At 43.4% G+C, this 17,560-nt stretch overlaps 1 long non-coding RNA gene across 3 annotated transcripts; it reads left to right on the plus strand.

Annotated features, from left to right (window-relative positions):
* The first annotated feature begins 406 nt into the window (after positions 1–406).
* On the plus strand, positions 407–17,209 carry LOC133499460 (uncharacterized). 3 transcript variants are annotated; one of them, XR_009794663.1, is made up of 3 exons: positions 407–532; positions 12,512–12,763; positions 16,472–17,209. It is a non-coding gene; the product is annotated as an uncharacterized LOC133499460 (long non-coding RNA). The 3 variants fall into 3 exon arrangements; XR_009794662.1 differs by lacking the exon at positions 16,472–17,209 and adding an exon at positions 13,160–13,341; XR_009794661.1 differs by lacking the exon at positions 16,472–17,209 and having other exon boundaries at positions 12,512–12,813.
* The last annotated feature ends 351 nt before the right edge of the window (positions 17,210–17,560 follow it).

Genomic DNA, 17,560 nt, shown 5'->3' on the forward strand with positions numbered 1-17,560 from the left:
ATCATTAACATCCATCATCATACACAATGCTCATCATTTTCTTTGTATTTTTCATTGACTTGGATTTCCTGTGCCCATGCGACGTGGAAACAATTTTATTTACTTTATTTTTACAGTTTGAATTCGAGTAAGCAGTTTTCTTTCACCAAACCAACTGCGTCAAGGATTACTTTTGTTTCCTCTTTTTTGGTCCAAGTGTGGCACATGGTGTTTGGACATTAATAACATGTACAGTTAGAAATATTATTATTTTTGGCCCACCCACTACACAACACACACAACATTTTTTCAAAATACTTTACCCCTCAAATTCAACTCTTGTGTGACTGGACATGGAGAACATTTGCTTCGTTTCAGTGTGTTCGTTCTTTTAGTAACAGCAATTCGCCAGCGGAGGGCGCTGTGTTGCAGCCGCTGGCCGATGCGACCCAGCCAATTCGCAGAAGAAGCTGCAGTAGATTAAAACGTATCGCGTGTCAGCGGACGCTATTTATGTGCTGTGAGCAAAACGTGTATTCTGTGCTGTTTACAGGTAAGATACACGGGAGTGGGTGGGGTTGTTGCTGCGTTTGAGATGCATTGCTGTCGAACTTGTATCGTATTTCTAAGTTTTGACACGTTAATTGAACGTGATAAAGCCCACGCTAAAAAAAAAAAAAAATAGGACAGGAAAAAAAGTGTGCAACTTCCTGTTGCTTCACAATAAGAGCGACCAGATCGGCAGGAGTGTTTGAGTGATTTTTTTTTTGGTCTCATCCGGCTGTATTAATTTCGATGTTTAACTTGTCATATTTGATTTCTGTATGTTCTTGAACACCGGAATTAGAATAGAGCTCACTCATTTGAAGTATTGTTTCAAAGAGTTTTGTCCAATGCATTTGTTAGCATACATGCCGTGTGATTTAAATCAGCAGAAGAAGCTGCAGTTCATTGAAACTTATCGTGTGTAAGAACTGTTAGCGGATGCTATTAATGTGCTGTGAGCTGAACGTGTATTCTGTGCTGTTTACAGAAATAAAATAACTTTAATATGCTGCACAAAGAATTGGGTGACACAAGAAAAGCAGGAATGATGTGTCAAGATTAGCCCATTTAGGAAAGTACAGTTAGGTTTTTGTGAAGGCACAATTTTTATCCAGCTACGTTATTGTGAAAAATAGCAACAGTTTGGAGCATTTTTACGCAATTAGAGATGGTCAGTGTGCTTAGAGTGGTTTTTGTTTTTTCCCCTTCAAGCTTGGAACTCCCACGTTACACCCACACGTGCATGCACAGCGCGCCACACGTCTTCTTTTTTTCCAACGCATGCACGGTTCCTCCCGTCTGCCGGGGAGTCTGGACTGCTCCGACTCACCGCGCCTGAGTGCCCTTGTGCAGCGGCGTGCCAGTTGTGCCTTCCCCCATTGCCGTGAATGCCACCATCTGGTGTGCCACGTGGACATCATAATCTCCCCTTAATTACATTAGCGGTGCAATCAGTTACTGCATTACAAGGCCGGGCAAAGAGCTTTTAAATCTTAGAGGAAATCATAAATAATTGCACTAAATACCCAGCGCCAGATGTGCGTGCCAACTTGGCTTCCGTGATATCAATAGCAACCTCACCGACGGTGCGGCAAACGGACAAAAACGCAAATATTTTGCCCGCCCTGGTCCTGACCGCTCACTGTCTCCGTCCGCCATGCCTTCTCTTCGCATGTCGAGCTTCATTCACAGAGTCGAAATCCAACATTTCTTCTCCGTGGTAGGATGAACGTATGCCAAGTATGTTCGATGTTCTGGGGCGCTACCGCTCCCGTCGTCTCGTGTTGCTTGCTACTTTTCGCTCATCCAGGAGTCATGTTCTCGGATTCCGCTGCTGCTCGCATCTCCGTCAGCCGGTTGGCAGCTCGGAGCACCTCATCGTACCCCTGTGACACTTCACGCAGCTCTTTAATATCACATTGATACAATAACATATTGTGTTGTGCAGTTCTCCTCATTGGAGTAGACTGGGATTGATTTGAGTTTCTATGACGGAGGATGTCGGCCCTTGCCTGTCCTGGGCCACTTTGATAAGTTTTGACAACGCATAGCTTTTAGTCCTTAATACACAACGGTATTCCTGTGTTGGGAATTCTTATCAAGAAAAATAATATTTGAAGCACAAAAAATACTGATGGCGCCTTGTCTCTAAACTCGTGATGAATCTTGTTTTTTTATGGTTGTCAAATGTTAGCTATACATCAGCATAGCACATCCATATCCATCATTTCATCCATTTTCTTAGCAGCTCATCCTCACAAGGGTCGGGGGGAGTGCTGGAGCCTATCCCAGCTGTCAACGGGCAGCAGGCTGGGTACACCCTGAACTGGCTGCCAGCCAATCGCAGGGCACATGGAGACAAACAGCCCCACTCACAATTGGACCTCAGGGCAATTTAGACTACTTACACAATGTATGACCTCAGCTTTGAATAAAAGTACGCCTAACATCATGCCCTCGTCTGGAAGTCCTGCATTTGGGTCCAGCCCCGGACCGTTGGTTCATGACAAGGTCATCTGCAAATGTCAGGATTTAGCATTAAACTACACTATGTCACACTTTTTTAATTTGCTTTTTATGGGGGGGGGGGACTGGGCTGGATTGGATGATGTCACCCTATTTATCCATCCATCCATTTTCTTAGCCGCTTATCCTCACGACAGTCACGGGAGTGCTGAAGCCTATCCCACCTGCCAACGGGCAGAAGGCGGGGTACACCCTGAACTAGTCGCCAGCCAATCGCAGGGGACATGGAGACAAACAGCCGCGCTCGGGGCAATTTAGAGTGTCCAATTAATGTCGCATGGTTTTGGGATGTGGGAAGAAACCAAAGTGCCCGGGGAAAACCCACGCAGGCACGGGGAGAACATACAAACTCCACACAGGCGGGTCCGGGATTGAACCCAGGACCTCAGAAATGTGAGGCCAACACTTTACCAGCTGATCCACCATGCCGACGGCACATCAATGTAAGTCTGTTATTCTCCATTTTGATCTTTAATTCCTGCTACGTACACATGACTAACATTATCTAGTCGTTTAATTCTCTGAGCATAAAAGCAATACTTTTTCTGGACAAAACTTGATATTAGATTTAAAATATGAAAATTTCTCAGCCAGCCCACGCATCTTTACGTGCTGGTTGTTTTAAGTGTACAAGTAGGTTAAGAATGAATTCGTACGAATATCTCAAATCGTGACAGGTTGCCTTTTGAAAGTCACATTCAAAGAAGCATTTCCCTGAGTGGCATCCGCTTCTTTTTCATACACTGTGTGAATAAGATATGAATTTGCAAAAGAAGACTTTGACAATTTATCTCAGAGAGGGAGATATTGATATTACCGTGCGCGATGCCCATTTCAATTTGATCCCAATCTGGCCCTCCAAGTGCCATTTAAATGAGTGGGTGTCATTCCAGCAACACTTTGTGAGGCAACAAACGGCAAAGTGATGAAAGAGAACTGCAATATTGACTAAATATGTCTTATCGTTTATCATAATTTATCCATCCAGTTTGTCACAGCTTCAATGTTTAAGGAAGATAAATGATACAACATGTTGTCCTCTCTTTCATACTTCCGTGCTCCGGGAAGTGTGTCCAATATGGACTCGCTTTATTCTCTGTAATGCTGGCGAGCATTTGTGTACAAATGTTTTTTTCAAATCTTTTTTTACTCCCCTATAATAATATGAGACATTTAACATTTGGACATTTAACCTGTGTGATAAAATTCGTATTTAATGAGAAGTAATATACCTTTTATAAATATCATTTCGCTTATACATAACAAATCTGGGGGACAGAATGTCGAAATGACAAATGCAAATTTGAACTGGGGAGATTCATATCTAAAAAGGGTTATGAAGCATTGCGAGCACCACAGACACTAAAGTTCCAAAAAGTGCTGACTTTCTGATGCGCCGTCTGCTCCCCAGCTCGCTAATGCTTAATAACAAAATGACAAATTTTCCAGAGGGATATGATCTACTCTCCAATTTTTACATCCCAGATTAATCTGCTCTCACACGTGCGTCAGAAATGTGCAAACGAAACCAAGGATCGCAAAGAACGATTAGTTTAATAAGCTCCGGCCATCGGCCCAACTCGAACAATGTCTTGTTTTCTTTTTGTTTTTCTTTCTTTCTTTCCTTGGCATCAATGACTCACGCGGGACTTTGTCACTCAAGTCTCTCACGCGTACTACGTGAATGCGCCGTTTGTCTGCCGCCGTTGATTTACTGGCAACGTTTTATCAACGCGAGCCAAGCGAGCTTCGCTCTCCCAGGGAGACGGCCATTTTATAAGGGTATAAATAATCAATGACGCTGCATCCGTAATGGCCTATAATGCAGTTTGGTAACCTCACCTACACCCCCCCCACCGACCCCCGCCCGCTGTGGTCTTTTTGGTGGTTAGGCAATGGGGAAAAAGATTTCTGTGGCTAATTGATACGACGGGCAAATATGTCAGTCGTTGAAGTTTTGTTGGAGTGCAACAGTGCGTTGTCACCTACAAGGAACATTGTCGGCCATCTTCTGCCCCCCCCCCCCCCTCTCCCCCTTCAGCTGCCTGGCTCGCCTTCCCTGTTGCACGCCTCTGCAAACAGGACATTACAGGATCGTTTCAAGTTCTACCCCTGCCTCGTTCTCAAGCATCAGTCCGTATTTCCATTATTATTAACATCTGCCCGTTTAATTTTCAGATGTGTCATAATGTGTCGGCCTAAACTACAAGAGACAATCTCTTATTGATTACTTTCCCGGCAGCCCTTGGCGGACGCCCGGCCGATCACGCCTCCCGCGCGCGGACATCTCATGCATCCCAGATAATAAGGCTTCGCTCTGGAGTTGAAACAAATTGGATGTGAAGTCAGTCACTGTCCAAGAGAATCATGTTGCAGTCTGTCAGTGGACTGGACTCGGGATTATCATTTTACCCGAGCGAAGGCCAAATAAAGTGAAGGGGAAAATGCCATGAGGACAGGCCATCATTGCCTATGCACAATATTTTCGGACCTGACGGCATCTCCTGTGAACCTCCGATGCCGAAATCCTGCGCACTTGCTACGCGATGTACAATTTGTACATTGACAAGGAAGACGCTAGAGCCGAAGCTACCGAATGTGCAACAGCCAACGTTACGGCCATTGTGGTTTGCCCACTTGGGATTGTGGAACAGGAAATAAAACAAAGCATCCCGTCTCGCCATACGGGGCTCCGTTTCGAACCGTGCCGCATTCTCGCAAATCTAAAATGGCCTTTTTTTTGTTTTTTTTTTTTTTCCGGAGTTGCACGGGAGGACGTGATTAATAATACATCGGGATTACGGAGCGCAGACTGTTCTGCAGCAACTTTAATGAGTCCACGGAGGGAAAACAAACCCAGACAGAAAAACAAATGCACACGCATCCTTTAAAAACATCTGCATTTAAACCCTAATAAATCTGTCCCCTCCTGCCCCACCAGCTTGAAGTATTAAGTTAGCGGTTCATGCACGGGCAAGGCACAGCAATATCCTATTTGATAATTTAATATGGATGCGAGTCGTGTGAGATGTGTCATTGTTCTATTTGGAAAGTACACCTGAGGAGGTTTGTGGCAAATTCTGAGAGGTACAATAATTGGCACCCTAGTGTAAGCCCCCCCCCCCATGTTTGGTGCCAGCTGTTTAAAATATGGATGATATTGTTTTCATTGTTTGGCTTTTATTAAGTTTCACTCGGCCTCGCGGTATAATCGTCAGACTCTGACCTTTTCAGCCGTGCGGAGTAAGAGCATAAACAAGGCACTGATGTATTCCCCTGTTTACTACTTCAGATGAGCAGCAGCAGGTTTGGATTCGAACTTGTTCAGGGTCTGCAGCGGGTTTTGGATCCTTCAGTAGGACGCATGGAGAGATTTTTTTTTTTTTTTTTTTTGTGGAGTTAGCGAAAGTGCCACGTCTTTCAAAGGTTGTGTAATGTGGATGTAAACATTTTTTTTCCCCTCCCCACCGGTTAACTCTTGCATAAACACACAAATAAGAAAATGATTACATTTTAGTTAAGTCTTTCTCAGTGTTGACTGTCATCTTAAATCATGCAGAAATGTGATAATTACCCACACAAGGCCAAAAGGGGCCATCACTGCCACTTTAAATCCAATAAACGCCCGACCTGATCACTATAATTGACCATCTATCAGGGTCATTGAGGAGTCCGGTGCTGCTAACCGGCGCTTATAATTCCTCTTGATCATTGCTAATTACAGAAAGTGGGAGAAAGCAATATCGCAGATACGCAGAGACAGCTGCTGCCTGCATGTTCACTGAGGTAGGAGAGCATCTTTTAATAATGATGAGCCGGGAGGTTACATTCAAGCCCCTCCAAGTGATATTCTCATATCCAGATCACCTGTGCTCGTGTTGACTGCAATGTACCGGCATCATTAAATATCAATTCTCAACATGTAAAAGTAGAAATATACAATTACAAGTGGCTACAACACTGATTGCATGAAATCCAGACGGGGGAACAGCGATAGGAGAAAATCCGCGATATGGATGGACCACGTTTAAAAAAAAAAAAAAAAAAATGAAATCCTTTAAGCACCTTTAAACATTCAAACATGAGTACAACAAGTATTTCTTTGCACCTGTTTTCATTTTGAGAAAGCGCAAAAATGCTTTCTCGCTTGCAGTTCTACAAATAAGAGGCAAAGCATGCTTGATTCAAGATATTTGTTAACCCCATTTAAAGTTTACTGTAAAACCGCCTCATAAAACAATCCATCCATCCATCCTTTTTCTACTACTTCTCCGAGTTGGGTCGCAGGGGAAGTAGCTTCAGCAGGGAAACCCAGACTTCCCTTTCCCCAGCCACTTCTTCCAGCTCTTCCGGAGGGATCCTGAGGCGTTCCTAAGACAACCGAGAGACATAGTCTCTCCAGTGTGTCCTGGGTCGTCCTTGGGGTCTTTTTCCAGTGGGACGTGCCTGAAATACCTCACCAGGGAGGCGTCCGGGAGGCATCCGGATCTGATGCCACAGCCACTTCACCTGGCTCCTCTCAATGCGGAGGAGTAGCGGCTCGACGCTAAGCCCCTCCCGGATGACCGAGCTTCTCACCCTATCTCTAAGGGAGAGGCCGGACACCTCGTGGGGGACATGGTTCCCCCTTCCCATGGGCTCACCACCTATGAGATGGGCCATAGGGGTCAGGTGCAATGTGGGCTTGGCGGTGGCCAGAGGCGGGGACCTTGGCGATCCGATTCCCAGCTACAGAAACTAGCTCCTGGGACATAAAACAATTAAAAAAGAAACATTGTATTTTTATTTAGACACGGTGGATCAGCTGGAAAGCGTTAGCCTCACAGTTCTGAGATCCCTGGCTCAATCCCAGACACGCCTGCGTGGTGTTTGCATGTTCAACCCGTGCCTGCGTGGGTTTTCTCCAGGCACTCCAGTTTCCTCCCACATCCCAAGAACACGCAACATTAATTAGCGACTCTAAATTGCCCCTAGGTGTGATTGTGAGTGCGACTGTTTGTCTCGATGTGCCCTGAGATTGGCTGGCAACCAGTTCAGGGTGTGCCCTGCCTCCTGCCCGTTGACAGCTGGAATAGGCTCCACCACTCCCGCGACCCTTGTGAGGATAAGCGGCTCCAAAAATGAATGGATGGATTTTTATTTAATCACCAAAATGTTCAAACAATATATGAAACTAGGTCTGGTACTTGCATCCGGATTTAGTTTTTAAACCACATTCTGTTTCACCACTGATCATGAATCTGGTCCTCCAGGACCAAAATTTTACCTGATCAAGCATGAGATAACAAAGGAAAAGAAAGATAACACAAACTTATTCAATCATTTTTGATGATTGTAGTGCTCCTTAAGAGCAGTGTTTTTACATAGATAAATACAATTAATTATTAATAACACATAAGTTAAGGTAATTTGAACAAATTTGTTGGTAACCCCTTGCATTAATCAGTACTTAAGTGGAAGCTCTCGGTTTCAAAAAGATTGGTGACCCCCGACTTTGAGGAAAGCTGAAAGGTGCCAAACAAGTAAAAGCAGAATTGATGATGATGATGATGATGATGACTTTTGCAATAATTGGCACTTGCTTTCATCAGGTCTGCTCATTGGGAAAGTGTGTAGTTTATTGAACTTTTATAGTCAGACGTCAACCCCTTTTCACCGCCGTGCAATTTCATAAAAGCCCGTCCAGGCCTTGAGTAACCCTTTTTTTAATAGTAATTCATTTACGACTCTGGTCGCGGAGGGGCCGCGTCGGCTGCCGCAAGCACGTCGACACGTGTGGAAGTCATGAGGACCAAATCCGCAATCCGCCGAAGAGCGACGTTTTCCGCAGGACCTCCTCTTTTCCTTCACAAACACGTCGTAAAATATTCCGCCCTACTTTTACAGTCAACTTCTTTCACATTTATATTTCCCAAATAATGAGAATGACATAACCTTGGCTCGTTGAGGGATTTCAAAATAATTCCAAAAAAAAAAAAAAAAAAAAAAACATAATTCAGGTGTCTTGTTTTAGTGAGAGGATGGACAGGAAAGGAAAATGAAGCATGCTAATGAGTCTCCAGATGCAGGAGAAATAAAAAGTCAACGAGACAAAGAGATCGAGTGACCGGTCGAGAGTTTCTCTTGAGGTGACTCGGAAATCGCAACCACATTCTAAAACTAAGCCCGTAAACCCTCGGGGGCATTTGGAATGTTCAAACTTACTTCTGCTGTCTTTCCGGTGGAAAAGTAGCGTAGCATTTTCCCCGCGCTGAGCATTGCTCACGCGGCCGGAGCAAAAACATTACTCAGCTGGCAACTCCCGCTGGGACAAGAGCTCCGAAGATGGAAATGCAAAGAGTTTTATTTTGGGGCTGCAGACAAATCTTAACGTGTATTTTTGGCACGTTTGTGTGCCAAGTGCAACCCGATGAGGGGCTGAATTAGTGTCTGTGTGACGTGTTACAAGATCCAACACTAACCAACAATATGTTCTTGACCGAAAGTCAGAAAAGAATAAAAGAAATTCAATCGCAAGTTCTCTGATGATGTAATGTGCATGGCTTTGAACGTATCCTTGCATGGTGCCCTGACTTGGGCAACCTCGTGCAAATCGACCTATCGTCAGGTTGCGGCGATGGCGGGGGGGGGCGACGCTCAGCCGGGATGAAATGGTTTAGGCTCACTGATGTGCATGAAAGAAAGTCGATGGCAGGTGTCAATACAGGGGGGGCCCGAGGTCCGAGATTGACATGCTCCGCACTGGGGGCTTGTGCGCCGTGTCAACTCTGCGCAGCCCCCTTAATGTGAATTATGGCCAACAACTCATTATAGGACCGCACGCGCACACACGCTTCTCTGTAACTGTGCGCACTTTTATCTGAAAAGATATTCTGTTGGCTGACCTGCTGTTGTTTAGACTGGATTTAAAGACTTGTGCATAATTGTTTTATTATCATTATGTTATATATTGTTACGACGTTATATTATCATGTCTGACTATTTGATGATGCTAGGCTGCCATTTTGAACCCTCAACAATTCCCACAAAGAGTTTCAGCCACATTACAAACATCACAAGACACCTAAATAATTACTACAAATGAAGCAAACAAATCATAACTACATGAGGGGAGGAAAGAAAAAGAAAAATCAAACTTCTGCTTCACCTAATCAACACCGCAATGTGTCTTTGGAGGCAAAACAAACTGCAAATAAAAAGTGGCATCTCAGGGCAAACCGCACTTTAGAGAATCCACCATATATTTTTTTCTCTTTCTGCCACATGTGACAAGTGAGCCATACATCTCAGCAGAATATAATACATCTGCGTGTCTCATTATTTCTTTCAAGTCCATACAATGAAAAGGCTTCATGCGAGGGGAGTGGCCTCCAAAATGTTCTCCCTCAAGCCTCTGACACGCATTTCTCTCTGCGCGACACATTTCGTTTTCATGAAAGCCATCCCAGCACCGCACAAGACATAACGTACTGCGATGACACGTTCCACGTTGCACGCCGCATAAATCATCTCTCAAACCTTGAATTAAATTCTACATTTATTCTCCTTAATTATTCCATCCTCAACAACTTGACGACATTAGTTAACATGTCCTTCAATACAACAAAAAATAGGTTATAACACACTGAATTAGCTATGCAAATAGTCAATCATTTATTCATGTTTTCTGTCAATTCGAGCCAAATTGCGATGAATACATTTTGTGCATTTTCTGACTTGTCTTTGGCGTCGTGAGTGCCCTTGATAATCCTTTTTGGATCGAAATTCTTCTGCTGCACTGCGGTCACAAGGGGGTAGCATTGATACAGTTGTTTTCGCTCCATTGCGGGCAGCTCAGCAGCAGGACAAAGTGCCTTTGATGTAATTGAGGTCCTGGACCTCTTGGAAATAGCACAATATTGCTTTGTATGTGGAAATGCTCAAAGAACAATGGATTTCCATAAGTGGATGTAAAATCGTATTTGGAGCATCTCTGGCACGTTAAGCGCTTTCTAAACATCAGGGAAAGCGGCTTTTTTATTTCTTTTTTCTTTTTTCGGGACAGGTAATTTGAGGCACTTGCCTTGAAATAATGGAATGCAGCAGGAGGATTAAATGTGTGACTATAACATTCAAACTTGACTAGTTTATGTCAGGGCAATTTTCGGCAGTTCCAGTTGAGTGCGAGAAAGCAAAACGCGTCCTAATACGAGTCAGCAAGCGCCGTAAAAACACATCATTGTCAACTTTTTTTTTTTTTTTTTTTTAAATCATCACTTAGAATTACAAATAGAATTAGGTGATCTATGTGCCTTGTCAGAAAAAAAAAGATAATTATGACCTGAGCCAGCATATATTGCGCTACTAATTATCAATCATGCCAGTGCCACCCAAGTATTCCCCTAACTAACATTTTTATCTATCCATCTTATGGGAAAAAAATACTTAAGAGTAAGATTCTGGCAGGGACCCATAAATAAAGGTTACCTATTTACATATTCAGTTTATCATGAATATTGCATACTCTGTACATAAAAATTCAAATGCAGCATTTATGAAATATGATCATGGTGCAAATGTGAAAAGACAGAGCGCAACCCATTCGTGCGCTGGCGGGATTTAGAGCATCCCTGGGTGATCAATAATAAGAAGGAAAAAATTAATATTAGGCTAACCGAGAGTAACTCTTTCTTGAAGACGTTTTTTGTTTTCCTGTCAGCTCCGAGATATTAACCTCAACATTTGCCTCCCTTTTGAAAAATATTTGATAACTACAAAAACAAATATGCTTCACCTACTTACCCCATTCTTTGGTTGATCTATTTTTAAGTGTCAAACTTTTTTTTATTATTTTATTTTTGTGGGCCAGATCATAGTCAAGGTTTCCTTTGAAGGGCCTTTAATGACTGAATGTTTATAAACATATGCTCACGTCCATTTATCACGTATGTAAAATAAATTGCAGAACGCTGCTTTTGAAATCAGAAAACAGTAAAAACGTGCTTCTTTTGTAATTTAAAAAAAAATGCTTTCAAAATCTGGAAGTCGTTATGGACAAATACGGTTTGGACTTTTTTTTTTTTTTTCAACCCATTCATGGGCAGGGTGGCAATTTTTTTGCCTTATTGAGATAAAAGTCTCCTAAAATAACACTTCTTTTTCGTTTAACGCATAAAACAAAGGACAAAACAAGATGTACCCTCTCGCGGGCCGTGTCCCAAAACTGGGACGAGTACGTTCTCAGTTCTGTGAAGTGGTACATACGAGAGATATGTTTATTAATGAATTATTATTCTAGAACGACACTTACGCATTAATAATACTGACGGATTAGCATTTTGAAGACAAACTTGGTTGCATACTGACCTTTCTCCCTTTCTTCTCTTGGAAAACGCTCCATGTGTAGTTGAGGCAGCCATGTTGGGTCAGGAAGGAAAGGGAAACAACGCCGCGCCAACTTTGACCGAGGAGTTATCCTCTCCTGATACCAAATTATGGCTTCAGATTAAAACACTTTAATATTTTGATATACTGAAGGATATAATGCGTGAAAATCACAGGTGTCTTGCTTTTGCGTGGCCCCCAAAATGATGCGGGGGGCCGGATCTGGGCCCCTGACCTTGAGTTGGACGCTACAAGTATGAATCGCATTCTGCTCCTTTGTTGTTTTACATTCAGGCAGTAAACGTATGGCAAGATTGCGACAACAACTCGACACAATGGCTTTTTTTTTCCCCTTTTATTTTTTTTTCTTTTGCACATTCCAAGCAGCTGAGAGCAATAACGGCGTAAAAGGAGCAAATGCTGCAGCAAGTGTCTCATCTCCTCTCGCGAACTAGTTAACCTGAAAGAATAGCGCCGACAAATGTGCTTCAGCAAAAGCAAATTACCTGGGTTTTGTGGAGGGGAACTAATCTCTCCAAGCATGACAGTGGACAGGAAAGGCCTCTTACTGTTATTATGATGTGTCGGCTCGTGTTAGATGGAGGGCCTTGATGGCCGCATCAGGAAGGCGCATCGGAGCCCTTCCACCGTGACAGCGCTCTGATGGATCTACGGGTGGCGGACGGAGCTTGGAAGACTGGAGATGAGCAGAAAAGAGGAAGATGAGCTTAAATACAAGACTAAATACGCTACGATATGCTCACAATATGCTGGCATCGGTAGCCGATGTGGTGTTAAGATGACTTCTGAAATGGACTTGCTTCCAGTTACAAGTTACCCTGGTGGAAATGTAATAGTTGCCTAACTTTTTCAATGACTTTTAAAGTAATATAACTCTTACTTTTCATATTTCTTTAAATGAATACATTGACAGGTCCGTTGGGTGAAATGTTGAAGTTAAAATGAACCCCAAATTTATTCTACGCACAAATAATAAACTGAAAATGTGATGGAATCCATCCATCCATTTTCTTCGCCCCTTATCCTCACGAGGGTCGCGGGGAGTGCTTGAGCCTATCCCAGCTGTCAACGGGCAGGAGGCGGGGGACACCCTGAAATGGTTGCCAGCCAATCACAGGGCACATAGAGACAAACAGCCGCACTCACAATCACACCTAGGGGCAAATTAGAGTGTCCAATTAATGACGTGATGAAATGTAAATACATATTGTTTGTTGCATTACAGTTTCTACACACCTGTGCAGAATGGCACATGACCAGAGAGAGCCAATCACAAGTGTCTTCTTCGGAATGGGACCAAAATTGTAACCAGGGAAACTTCAAAAAGCAACTGTAATTTAAAAACATATATGCTACCACCAATGTAATGGATTACCATTATGTGTTTTATTAAATGACATAATCTTGGCGGCATGGTGTATCAGCTGATAAAGTGTTGGCCTCAAAGTTCAGAGGACCTGGGTTCGATCCCGGCCCCGCCTATGTGGAGTTTGCCCGTCTTCCCCGTGCATGGGTTTTCTCCGGGCACCGGTTGATCCGTTGGTAAAGCGTTGGCCTCACAGTTCTGAGGTCCCAGGTTCAATCCCGGACTCGCCTGTGTGGAGTATGCATGTTCTCCCTGTGCCTATGTGGGTTTTCTCCGGGCACTCCGGTTTCCTCCCACATCGACAAAACATGCAACATTAATTGGACACTAAATTACCCCGAAGTGTGATTGTGAGTGCAGTTATTTGTCTCGTTGTGCCCTCTGATTGGCAGCAAACCAGTTGAGGGTATACCCCGCCTCCTGCCCGTTGACAGCTGGGATAGGCGCCAGCTTTCCCCGTGACCTTTGTGAGGATAAGCGGCTAAGAAAATGGATGGATGGATGACATAATCGTGACAGATGTCATTAGTTACTCTGTAACTGCGCTGGAATCGCATGGCACCGCAAATTTGTTCAATTCATTCTTAGAGGCCACAGTTTTGTGAGAAACATGTTCAAATTTTGAAAGTCTATTTTAAAAAAAAAAATTCACATCAAATTTGACTTCCCATGAAAGTGTTTCACCTCCGAGATTAACACCAAAAGTGCAGATTCTTCACCACACAAAAAAATAATAATGTTAATTTGTACTACGTAATCGCGGACAGTACTGTGGAAACGCATAGGCACTTGTTGATGTGTCATGATTCTTTCCCCCATTTGAGAGTTGACATAGCTGGGGAATTCTACTGTACACAGTCTCCATACTAAAATATTAATAAGCAGTTTTTCCTCCATGTCATCAGACTGTAATTTGGTTTTAGATGGCAGAATTCCCCGTCAACACCAAGCGAGAACGTTGCTCCTCATATTGCTGCTTAGTCCTGGGAAACAATCAGTTGGGGGGGGGGGTGTTATGGAGGGAGATGGTGGTCCTCCATGGCTAGGTAAGGATTGGGCGGGGGCAGGGGAGGGAGGGAGGCTGACGCACGTACTGTAGTAGGACAGGTGTTGTGCGCTTAACACAGGGGAATCTCACCAGGCTGCAGCGGCTGGCCTACATCCATCTCTGTACCAGGGGACATAAATAGAAAAATGTGCCCCAAACAGTGGAACATCCTGACGAGGGCAACGATGTGTTCCAGCAGTGGTGCAGTGAAGGGAGGGGGGGGGGGGGGTGGTGACTGAGGGGGGCTCCCATATCATTACGAAAAACGAGGCCCACTGCAATTAATTCCGACTCCAAATGAATGTCTTGCCGCACACAGAACATCTCTCCGTGGCCACGGGAATACATTAATAGCGCAGAATAGAGAAAATAATGGAATTCACTACGTGCTCCCGCTGAAAATGGACTTCAATGTGGGCTCATTTCCAGATCAACATTTTTGAAGTCATTCTGCGAACCTTCATTTTTCAGCTTTTATTGTATAAAATGGTGTGATCTTTCCACTGGCCTTTGTCTTGGGAGAAAAATTAATTCTCATTTGCATTACCACGTCTAAATGTCACCCACCGATATTTTGTTAGACATTAGTAAAGCTGGCAGCCAGAGTCACAGGATAATTGCACTCAGCCTAGCAGAGGGATTTACATAATTTCAGATAGCAATTAAAGAATCCTTGGGAATTTTCTTCCCAACCGCTCTCGCTCTCGTGCTCTCGCTCACTTCAACAAAAGAAGCATTCGTTTACATTAAGCTTCATGCCCCTAGCTGTTCATTTGCATGAAATTAAAGGTTTTCACGATCTTGAACAGTAGGGTAACATTTGAAATGCTGTTTTAAAGCCCCCACCTTGGAATACTGAAACACTTTTTTTTTTTCCAAGCGAGTGGGAGTGTTTTGACTGCAACTCCGCACCAAAAGTTTATTTTTTCCCTCCATTTCTGTCAAAGGACTTTAGGGAGTTGAATTGCCTGGAATAAATGAAAAATCAAACTTTTGTACCATTTATCCACAATGTCTGATTGCAGACCTCCAGTAAACATTGGTCAGACAACTGAATACGGTCCAGGAAATCCAAAATTAATCTGCGCTTGAAAAGCCTTCCAGTCTCTTTTTCCGGGATAAACCATTGAAGAGATATTTACCAGCGCTGTGAAGATAAACCTCCGATGTACAGTATCTTTAATTAGGTCCCTGTGGGTCCCGGTGTTATCTGCCATGCTGATTAGAATAAACATGAACTTGCCAGAGCCCTGACTGTGATAATATGCACCGGTGTGTGCTAAAAGACAACCTACAGTTACAAAAATAAATAAATAAATAAATAAAAGAGATAAATAAAAAAGGGGGATTCGCAGTTCTCAGAAATATTATTTTCAAAGTAGAAAGCAAATCCATCTGGGTTGAAATCTTTTGTGCCTGTGCGGTGTGGTCTGTCTGACACATTTGATATGAGTCTGGATCATCAGGATTAGTAAAAGCAGACCCTTCCCACGGGGGGGGGGGGCTGCAGAGCCCGCCAGCCCGACACGCAGAACACGTCGACTGTACTTCGGAGTTTACGGCTCGCTCTCTCACGTCACCTTATTTCCTTCTTTTGTATTCAATCAGTCATCTGTGCGCTCCCCAATCAGACAGAAACGCCGGGGCAATTATCGTAAAAAGAATTGTGATTAATAGTACAGCTTTGTGATAAGACAATTGAGCTTCGCCACAAAGCCGAGAAAACAAATATTGAGGAAAAAAAAGGCCTCAGCGGCGCTACAGCCTTCACACTTCTATCTTGATTCCCTCTCCTTTCTTAACGGCATCACAGAACATTTTCACACTAGTCGTCGCGCCGCTGTAAAATAAATTGTGACAGTAACTCAATATGAAGTGAAATAGCTGAGAAAGCCTTGAGTTCACTTGCGCTGACAGTGCTGTTTAATTCCATCTTGTGCCAGCCTGACATTTCTGCTGCCACTAAATATTAAACATGTGTACCCGTTTCATTTGCATCTGGTAATGAGATGGGAGACAGCGCCCAAACTGGTCAAGCCTACGTCTCTCTGTCTCTCTCTCTCCCTCTCTATCCCTCTCTCTCTCTTTCTCGGGCCTATTTGTTTCTCTCCTCCATCTAACAGTCCCACAGATGAGCGCCTGGAAAGCACCGCACAGGTCTAGAGAGGAAGCGTGCTTAATACAAGTCAAAAGATAGAGGGACGAGTCAGCTTCATTTCTACCAGGACTGCCTTGCCTTCCAAGAAGTCGTGAGCATGAAGACGTCTTGCATGGACAGTAAATGGTTGGAGGATTCGCAAAAGCATACTGAAAAGGTCCAAGGACTGATCTGCACGACATTTCTCTTAAGATGCACTCCTTGCTACAAAATGCATTGGTGGAAAGAGCAGAAAAAGGGAGGGCTAAATCTGATTGCTCTAAATGTCATCACATCTTCATAATGCAATCTATATTCATGATGAAGCAGGCCAGACGCCACACTTGTTTTGTCTGGAATTCAAAGGTTTCATCCCGATTTGGACTTGACGTGCACTCCAAGATAAACATTTCCAAGCCGGAGTTTGGAAATACGGTTGCTTACAAGTTAGCCGGAGGAAAACGGGATAGAAGTGTAACTACGTCAATTAAATAATACTACTAATTGCATTTCACGACATTCCTTTTCTTACTTGGACCAACTGCATGCACATGGGACCCTTGAAAGCATCCGAATATTACGTACTTTGGAATTTAACACATTTGTCCATTACACAAATAATAAACTGCTAACCAAAGATGATGACATATAATTCAGCCTGTCTTGCAGCAGAATAGCACATGACCACAGAGACCGAATCACAAGCGTTGGCTGTTCGTTTGGGAGTGAGGGGGACGAGCTTTTGCAAAGATGTTTGTAATGCAACAAAAATTGATTGTTATTTTTTTATTTGACTTTATGGAGTGGAATGAGTACGAAGTTTTAATAATGTTCTTTATCTTAAAATCTGGTAGGGACCTTCCCAATGGTAAAATATTATGTGAGGGAATTAAATGTTGATCTAATTAAAAAAAAAAATCATTGAACAAATGTATGGCTGATATTTTATTGGCAGTGTCGGCTCATAAATTTTCAAATCAGCCTCTAATAAGCCACAGCGTCACCAGCCACAGACCTCAGCGAACATCACTGGACAAATGTATCCCCGATCAGAAACTCTGCTGTCAATCAAGTC

Source organism: Syngnathoides biaculeatus, chromosome 4 (assembly GCF_019802595.1).
Source record: "Syngnathoides biaculeatus isolate LvHL_M chromosome 4, ASM1980259v1, whole genome shotgun sequence".
Classification (NCBI taxonomy): Eukaryota; Metazoa; Chordata; class Actinopteri; order Syngnathiformes; family Syngnathidae; genus Syngnathoides; species Syngnathoides biaculeatus.